At 34.9% G+C, this 8,849-nt stretch overlaps 1 long non-coding RNA gene across 1 annotated transcript; it reads left to right on the top strand.

Annotated features, from left to right (window-relative positions):
- Window positions 1-3,604: 3,604 nt before the first annotated feature.
- Window positions 3,605-8,605, top strand: LOC149544324 (uncharacterized). The gene is made up of 2 exons (XR_016355769.1): window positions 3,605-8,112; window positions 8,229-8,605. It is a non-coding gene; the product is annotated as an uncharacterized LOC149544324 (long non-coding RNA).
- Window positions 8,606-8,849: the final 244 nt, after the last annotated feature.

Here is an 8,849-nt window from a genome sequence, read left to right on the forward strand (position 1 = left end):
AAACATATTGGAGGTATACTGCCCTCCTCTATCTAATCTAAGGACCTTTACATAATGTCCACATTCTTTTATAGTGAGGGATTTGAATTCAACAAATTTATCAAATGCTTCATATTTGTTCTCCAAAAAATACGCCCATGTCCTACGACTAAATTCATCTATGAATGTCATAAAATAAGTACTCCCCCCTATAGAAATAATTTTCATAGGACCTACTAAATCAGAATGCACTAATTCTAATGGTGCTCTAGCTCTTCTAGAATTTCCAAAATTAAAGGGAAGCCTATGTTGCTTACCCAAAATGCAAGCCTTGCACTTCTCATATGAATCTACTATGCTTGGCAAACCATCTACCACTCTTTTCTTGGACAACAAATTTAAACTAGCAAGACCAAGATCTTGATACCTAAGATGCCAAAGCTTGAAGGGATCTTCAATCATGCTCCTAAGAGTTGATTGTTGATATGTTATTGTACATGCATGCATGGTAAGTGCAACACTAACTTGAGAAGAGAAACGCGTCTATATCTTCAATAGGAACATCTAGTTCTTTGTCATTTGGACTACTACAAGTAATCTATTACTCTCATCCTTCTCATGAATGACACACTTGTCATTTTTCATCATTACCTTGTAACCATTTTGAATGAGTTGTCTAACACTCATCAAATTGTGCTTCATACTAGGGGCAAAATACACATTTTGTATCTCCTTCTTCTCACCTTGCTTGGTGCAGACCATGATAGATCCTTTGCCCACTATGGGAATGGTTCCATTATTTCCCATCTTAATTTCAGACTTAAATTTCTTATCAATGAAAGCGAATAAACTTTCATTACCACTTATGTGGTTACTACAATCGTTGTCTAGGTACCATACCTCAAGGCTGCCTTCTTCACCAATGTTGCATATGATGAAAGTTGTAGGATTCTTTGGATTTCTCATGTTTACATCAGCCACATTAGCATTCTTCTTTGACTGATAACCCTAATTCTTCCAACATTCACTTGCATAATACCAATACTAATGATAGTAGTAGCATTCAAAATTTCTCTTATTGGGGTTGTAATTCTTCTTACCTTCTCTGGAGCTTTTTTACAATGTGCTTCCTCCCTCTTAGTTGCTTGTTCATCCTAAGCTTTCTACACCAGCATTCCTTTGACTATTCCTTCCATGAACTTGACCTCCTAAGCCTCTACCAAAGCCATTTATTCCTCTCCCCCTACCTCTTGAATTCTCTTGAGCCTTGAAAGATTTATCTTGGGAAGTTGTTGCTAATCTGTTAATCTAGTGCTCATGGGTTTGACGAGTTGCCATCAACTCATCCATGGTCAATGTGTTGAGGTACTTTGCTTCATCAATGGTCATCACAAGGTTGTCATCTTTCTGAGGTAAACTCCTCAGTATCTTTTCCACAATCCTCTTCTCTTCATAATCTTCTTGATTTTATTTGAGCCAATTTATCAAAGTGGAGATTTGTGAGCTAAAATTTTCAATAGGTTCATTATCCCTAATCTAAAGGTTCTCAAACTCCCTTCTAATCATTTGTAGCTTCATTACTCTAACATTATCAGTCTCCTTAAATTTCATCTCAAGGATATACCATGCTTCCTTTTCATAATTTGTTGTTGCAATCTTGTAAAAGATTGTCTCTGTCATTGTTGTCTCAATCAAACTTAATGCCTTTGCATCCTTTCTCCTTGACTCTTTCAACTAAGTCTTTTGTGGGTTTGTGAGAGCAACATACATTTTTGGGACCATAACATCATTAAACCCATTGATACAAACTCTTACAAGTCATTAGCTACGATTATAGTTTTCATCTTCTTTGTCCATGTATCATAATTCTATCTATTAAAGAATGGTGGCTGCTGCCATATCTTTCCTGCATCTCCTCCCATGTCAAATATCCTAGAAAACAAATGCCCTAACTCACTATAGATGTGGGGCCTCAAAGCTTTGATGCCGTGTGGGGCCTCAAAGCTCTGATACAATGTGAAAAATAAATCACATACTCAAAAAAAATTCTTGATACAAGAAGACGTTGAGTGATAGTTTTCTCAACACATAAAGGATGTCAAGTGATAGGCAGTAGGTGCTGAGTAAGCTCAACACAAGGGAAACTCCACACAATGTATGTTGAATGAGCTTGGTCACCACTACAAAGTGGAGCTCAACAATGAGATATGTCAAGTGAGCTTGGTAAATAAGTATACCGAGTGAACTCGGTGGGAATAGGAGAGAGAGAACTTGGTTAAAGAAAAAACCAAGTGGGTTGTATTTTAGACTTATAGCTTGGATATTTCCACCATTAAAATGTAGAGAGTCAAAGGATGAAGCTTTCAAATATGAATTTCTCAAATGCAAAATACCATGCAATGATGAATAGAAGAAGGGAAAAATAAAGATTTGTATGCCTACGTGCTTGCTTATTTTCTATTCAAATAAGATAAAACTATTACAAAATCTAAGAGCATTCGGCTTTAACCAGAAAACCCTAAAATCTTCAAACTCATAAAACTTCAAACTTCAAACTTATAGAACTAATGGCTACATACAACAATTCTTGGAGAAATTATTGCTTCATAGGACAAATCAAAAACAACTTACAAAATAACAAAAAGGATCTAACATGTACAACTGCAAACATGAAACTAAAACTTTCTTTTGTCTTCTAAACTCTGAATTGGTCTATTTATCATCTGCCTTCTTTGTTTAGTTCTTCCACACACTGAATGAATTTGATTCATTCCTTTTTTCTTCTTGCAAAAATATTTTCCCTCTCATTTCAAATTCAAACTCACCCACCAAGTTGAATGTTGTTAGGTGGGTATGTAGGCATTTGGCTCCAAGGGGTAACCATCCAAATGCAATAAATTTCTAACAATAATCATGCCTACATGATCATCCTAGAATTTTTTAGTTTGTTTGTTATCAAAAGTTCATTTCACTCTAGATTACAAGATCATTATTTAATGAAGAGGACAATCCTCTAAATAAACCCCAAGATCTATTATAAATTTATTCCACACATTTGGGAATCAATTTGTACCATCCCTACTACACTAGTCATTTACTAGCTAAGGAAGTTTAGTTATAAATTACATAGCCTAGAATTTGTTAGATTATTGAATGAACAACCACCAAGATATTGTCGGGAATATGTCTCAACCTTGATGTCATATTTCTATTACACTTGTAATTATATTAAATTGTCATATGTGATTATAACAACTTGTAAGATAAGAAAGTAATGGATAAAATACTAAAAGCAACTATGAAAATGGGAAAGATAAGAAACCTTATCTTATTGATAGTGGGAAAGCCACTATGACAATTGGAAAGATAAGACACCTAATCTTATTGATAGTTGGCAGCCACCATGACGATGGGGAAGATATGACACCTTATCTTATTGATAGTGGGCAAGCCACTATGACAATGGGGAAGATAAGATATCTTATCTTATTGATAGTTGGTAGCCACTATGACAATAAGGAAGATAAGACACCTTATCTTATTGATAGTGAGCAAGCCACTATGAAAATGGAAAAGATAAGATATCTTATCTTATTGATAGTGGACAAGCCACTATGACAATGAGGGAGATAAGATACCTTATTTTATTGATAGTTGGCAGCCACTATGACAATGGAGAAGATAAGACACCTTATCTTATTGATAGTAGGCAAGCCACAATGACAATGTGCAAGATAAGATACCTTATCTTATTGATAATGGGCAAGGCACTAAGACAATAGAGCAGATAAAATTCCTTATCTTATCTTAGTGGATTGAGAAATCATTCTTCAAATTATTTATGGTTTCTCCCATTGCTATATATTCAATGCTTGTATTTGTAGCAATAGAGCAAGTTAGAGCAATGCAAGAATGTAGCAGTGTAATTCTATCATGATGAAGCAATAAAGTGTTGGAGCTTTGGTCGTGGATTTTTTACCTTAATGGGTTTCTCCATGTAAATTTTTGGAGTTATGGTATGCATGTTTTGTCATCTCTTTGTGACTAAGTTATCTACTTATTGTTGAATTTTTCCTAACATTTGGTATCAGAGCCATGGTGTTCTTTGTCAGTTGGATTGATTTGTGAAATGGATGTGGATATGCATGAGACTTCTTCAACATAGTAGCTTTTTTGGTCTTATGTGCTCAAGGAAAAGCTTGTGATATTTTGTAGATCTACTGAAGAGTTATTTTCTAGATATTGGTTTCTTTAGGATGTTACTAGATGAGATAGTTGTAGTTCTACATGCATGGGTGTTCTTCAACATGGTGGCTTTTCTAGTCTTGTGTGCTCAAGGAAAAGCTTTTGATATATTTTAGATCTACTAAAGAGCTATTTTCCGTATCCTAGTTTCTTCAAGATGTTACTAGATGAGATAGTTGTAGTTCTACATGCATGGGTGTTCTTTGACACAGTGGCTTTGCTGGTTTTGTGTACTCAAGAAGAAGAAGAAAAAAGGTTGTATTTTTTGTAGATCTACTAAAGAGCTATTATCTAGATCCTAGTCTCTTCAGGATGTTACTAGATGAGATAGCTATAGTTTTACATGCATGCATGTTATGTGCATGGTGAGAGGAGGTGTATTTCTTTCTCTACATGGAGATGTTAGTACGTGATCAGTCACTCAACATTTCTATGGTGATGTTTTGTTGGATTCCTAGACTATGGTGCTCAATGTGGACATAATTGGAAAATCAAATTTATTCTTGATTTGGTATTTGAGTCATGTTGTCTACATGGTTATTCTCTTTGATCTCATTTATACATGTCACTAATGTGATAGTGTTTTTGCATGTTGCAATGATTAGATCTACAAGTTATGCAATCATGTGGTGGGTAGGCCATCCATTTACTTGTAGTGGGATAACTTGGATGTGGATTGTCTATATTGACTAGATTTGATTCAGTGTTGGTGCAAATTTGTTAGCTAGCCTTGTTTGTGGTCACTTGTGCATTAGTGTGGTTACTTTAGGATAAGAGAATGGATGATAAGTGAGTACTTGGATAGTTGGTTATGGTGTCTTATAACATGATGAACTTCCTTGGTTTGAAAATCTTGGCATCACTCAATGTGATGTGTGAGCTTGGATGATTTTCAGATTTGGAAGATGGTATTTCATATGCTTGGAGAGCTAAGTATCATGTTTCAATGGGAGTTTTAGGAGTGGTGGTATTTATTCATCACATGGTGATGGATGATCTTTAGTGTTGATCTTCTTTAGTGTTACAGATGTTGGAGGATGACTTAGATCGTATTGCTGCAAAAGGATCTTTCACATTTGTTGGTTCACTAATTGGAGATGGTATCTTCAAGTAATTGGAGATGTTGATATCTTTAGGATTCATAGGGTCATTGGTAGAGATGTTGTTTATGCTTTTATTTAATATGTTATCATGGTGGCTTTTATGTCATGGTTTTCTCTTTATTACCAATTTAGAGTTGTGACATGATACAATTATTTGATATGATCACATGGAGCATGTTACCTCTTTGGAGGATATGGTTTAGATCATGATGTCATGTTTATGTTCCTGATTCCATGGTTGGAGATTTGACATTGATCTTGGTTTAGTTTCATAGTATTGAGTACTTTGATCATTTTTTTGATACTTCATGATAGTGCTATGTTGCAGTGGAGTTTTGCATGGAGTGATTGATTATAGGTGCTTGTGGATACTTGGAGACTTACGTGAGGCTAGAGTTGTCTTGATATGAGAGACATATTGTTAAAATGGGTACTCTAGATGATATTTCAGCAAGAAGTCCAAAAAGCCTACACCTTAATTGGACGTCAGTTCAATAGAGACCTATGAGGAGATCGTTCTTAGATAAGTCATGTGTGACTTGCATATCTTGGAGGAGCATTCTCATTTCCCACTCTTGGTCTACTCAATAGTTTATCACTTGAGAGGTATTGCCCAATGTTACTTTTAGGTGATTTATGTTTTCTTTCATATTTATGAATCTTGAGCTACAATTAGATGGTTCTAGAGGATTCGTTATGAGAGATGGATGACATGGTTATCTCCTTAAAGTGTATTTTCATTTATGATGACAATAGGAGATGGTAGTGGGATGATTTCCTGAAATGGAAAATGGAGTTGTTTTGATCTTCTTTAAAAAGGGATACATCCAATAGATTCATGATATCATGTTATGTTTGATCCCTTGAGGTTGAGCAGTTTTGGATGTTGTTGTGCCTTTTCTCTTGGGGTTGCAAAGGAGATGATACTTTATAGAGTTGAAATTTAGAAGTGTTTGTAGAAGGACATGCTACATGTTTATTCTTTGTAGGTTCTCTATTTGGTCTTGGTTATCTTCTTGGATGTTTGGGTTCACAAGACATTATTTTTTGAGATCCATTAAAGCTATGGTGGTCACTCTTTTGTGGTCATATTTTATCACTGGTACTTTATTATTTTTTGGTGATAACATGGTGGTCCATTTAACTCTTTTCTTTGTTGGATGTGGAGAACATGGGAGAGTTGTAAAGACTCAATGAGAGAGATGTTTCTTGTAGCATTTTTGCTACATGATTTTCATATCTTTGTGGATGGTCCTCGGTACTACATGGTTACACTTTCTTTGTGTTGTTATTGGTAGACTCGGTATGCCTCTAGTCTTTCAAATTTGACATTACACATGCAGTGGGAGTTCTTGTATGTGTTTGGTCTTCATCGACTGGTTTGCACATAGAGCTTGAAGATGCAGTTTATGGGTTTAGTTTTGTTGTTGGCATGAGTTTCTTGATGTTGTATACCTTTGAGATATGAGTGATTGGATGGGTTAGCATTTTTTATGAATGCTATCTTGGGCTTTAGCAGCAAGATTGGAGCAATCAATTTGGTTGTTATTTTGGCTGATATTTTAGCCTATTTTATGGAGAATTACTTTGCAAATATGTTGGGCTAAGAAGTTGATATTTTTTATGCTTTTGTATAGCTTGTAAGCATAGTAGACTGGTGGCATTATTTTTGAGCTTTTGTTACCACTGAGATCTTATGCTTGTGTTCTTTGGACAAGTGTCTAATTGGAACACAAGAGCATGCATTAAACTTTATGTGGTTTCATGGATAGTTGTGATGATATAGTTTCATTAGTTTGAATATTGCAAGGTGTTCAATAAGTGGGAGAATGTTGGGAATATGTCCCAACCTTGATGTCATATTTCTATTACACTTGTATCTATCTTAAATTGTCATATGCAATTGTGAAAACTTGTAAGATAAGAAAGTAATGGATAAAATACTAAAAGAAACAATGATAATGGGAAAGATAAGAAACCTTATCTTATTGATAGTGGGAAAGCCACTATGACAATTGGGAAGATAAGACACCTTATCTTATTGATAGTTGGCAGCCACTATGACAATGGAGAAGATATGACACCTTATCTTATTGATAGTGAGCCACTATGACAATGGGGAAGATAAGATATCTTATCTTATTGACAGTTGGCAGCCACTATGACAATGGAGAAGATAAGACACCTTATCTTCTTGATTGTGGGCAAGCCACTATGACAATGGGAAAGATAAGATATCTTATCTTATTGATAGTGGACAAGCCACTATGACAATGAGGAAGATAATATACCTTATCTTATTGATAGTTGGCAGCCACTATAGCAATGGAGAAGCTAAGACACCTTATCTTATTGATAGTAGGCAAGCCACTATGACAATGTGCAAGATAAGATACCTTATCTTATTGATTGTGGGCAAGACACTAAGACAATAGAGAAGATAAGATTCCTTATCTTATCTTAGTGAATTGAGAAATCATTCTTTAAATGATTTATAGTTTCTCCCATTGCTATATATACAGTGATTGTATTTGTAGCAATAGAGCAACTTAGAACTAGTTAGAGCAATGCAAGAATGTAGTAATGTAATCCTATCATGGTGAAGCAATAAAGTGTTGGAGCTTTGTTGGTGGAGTTTTTACTCAAATGGGTTTCTCCATGTCAAGTTTTGGAGTTATGGTTGCATGTTTTGTCATACATTTCTGATTAAGTTATCTAGTTATTGTTGAATTTTTCCTAACAGATATTTCTATATTGTGTATCTGCATGCAGACAGTCTATAAAGGTGTGCATATATTACATATTGTTATTTTTAAAAAATTTCTTTTAAAGTTATTATAATCTTAGATGTATTTATTCATGGTGCTATTTTTCTAAAACATTGTTGAACGAGACCCCTAGATTTGTCCAAGGAGAATGGATAGATTTTTTTGTGGATTGCGTAAAGGATCTCTACCAAAATGGAGAAATTTTGCAGGCAGGTGACCCAAATCATGATGGTTTGAATGATGCACAAGAAATCAAATTTGTGTTGAAATTGGGTTTGGTTTCTTCTCGTCCTCAACTAGAAATGAGGCTTGGGACTAAAATGCTGCTGTAAATAATGGAAGGCCAGGTACATTTTCTAGCTCATCAGTTTCTTTCGATTTCAAATGATAAGAGTTACACAGATCATGGTAGTGGTGTTGTTCATATGAGGGATGAAGAAGAAGTAACTGATTATCACTTGTACCTCGGCTGCTTCTTTTATAAACAAATTCAATGAAGAGCTTCTAATATATTTTTGTTATGATTAACAACAATGGTTAGTTTTTTTTTGTTTCGCTGCGATACAATAAGTGAATCTTCGTACTAATTTTGTGGCTCGATACTGTGGTGTTCCTATTTTTTACTGTGGCATTCCTATTTTCCTAATTTCGATCGAATTTTTGTACTAATTTTGTGGCTTGATACTGTGGTATTCCTATATTTTACCGTGGCATTCCTATTTTCCTGATCTCAACCTTGTAAACGTGCCAATAT

Source organism: Cupressus sempervirens, chromosome 8 (assembly GCF_028749045.1).
Source record: "Cupressus sempervirens isolate cs-2001-9-10 chromosome 8, ASM2874904v1, whole genome shotgun sequence".
Lineage (NCBI taxonomy): Eukaryota > Viridiplantae > Streptophyta > Pinopsida > Cupressales > Cupressaceae > Cupressus > Cupressus sempervirens.